The 976-nt window shown below is 36.0% G+C and overlaps 1 protein-coding gene across 6 annotated transcripts in view; it reads left to right on the top strand.

The window, feature by feature from the left end:
- The window catches only part of LOC106877896 (prolactin-releasing peptide receptor-like), a 381,315-nt gene that overhangs the window by 12,763 nt on the left and 367,576 nt on the right, over nt 1–976 (top strand). The window lies entirely within an intron of this gene.

The following is a 976-nucleotide window of genomic DNA, read 5'->3' as shown; positions in this document are numbered from 1 at the left end:
ATATATATATATATATATATATATATACTTATAGACACACACATATCTATGTATGTAAGTATGTATGTGTCCATGTATGTACATACACGTATACAAACCATTTCTCCATAGGAACATTAAAATATATACTCCCAATATATTATATGTATGTTACATGTGATGCTTTAAATATTTACTGTTAAGAACTCAGGTTTCACGTGTAAGTCACGATATTTGACTAGAATCGAACCATTTGCTTCTCCAATCGTGATGTCTTTTTTTCTCAAATTATATAACAACTTACTTCGTATGTAAAACTTTGAATGGAATCACGTTGTTTAAGAGTGAATGTGTTTTATGTATGGAAGGAGCCCTCTGAGAGTCAGCTTAGTGTAAATATCTCCCACTTCCATTGTCAGTAATTATTTTGTTGGATGACAACGTCACTATCTATAGGAAAAATAAGAATTTGGTGTTATGTTACGCATAATTGTTTAAAATGCTTTTGTTACTTATAGTTTATTGCGTGCGTTTGTGAAGAAAATGCTCGACTTTTGGCGGTCGTACTCTAGGTTGTTGAAATATCTAGTGCATTACGTCCAGACGTATTGTGGAGTGTACATCTTGAGAGGTTTGATTTGGAAAAATGAAAAGAATATTATTTGCCAAATTTAGGCAATGATATGTTGTGTTGTTAGTCTTAGGAAGGTGGTCCTGTGGGGCACAGTAAAGGCGGTACTGAAACAGCCCGCTGTGAGGAACACAGGACAGAAAGATGAGGCAGTCTATTTGTGAGTCGGAAGCTGGGATTTGTGATATTGGTAACGATAGATAGTGGAGAGACGTTTCCCTTGATGTCGTACAGCATGTCTGTGTGAGAAGAGCCTGCAAAGAAATGTGAAGAGCGGAAGTAGTTTCTCACTCACACTCACGCACACACACACGACGCATACTCACATGTAGATATGCATGCATATATATGCATATGCATATATAT

This window comes from Octopus bimaculoides, chromosome 5 (assembly GCF_001194135.2).
Source record: "Octopus bimaculoides isolate UCB-OBI-ISO-001 chromosome 5, ASM119413v2, whole genome shotgun sequence".
NCBI classification, from domain to species: Eukaryota; Metazoa; Mollusca; class Cephalopoda; order Octopoda; family Octopodidae; genus Octopus; species Octopus bimaculoides.
This window is presented reverse-complemented; position numbering and strand designations above follow the sequence as displayed.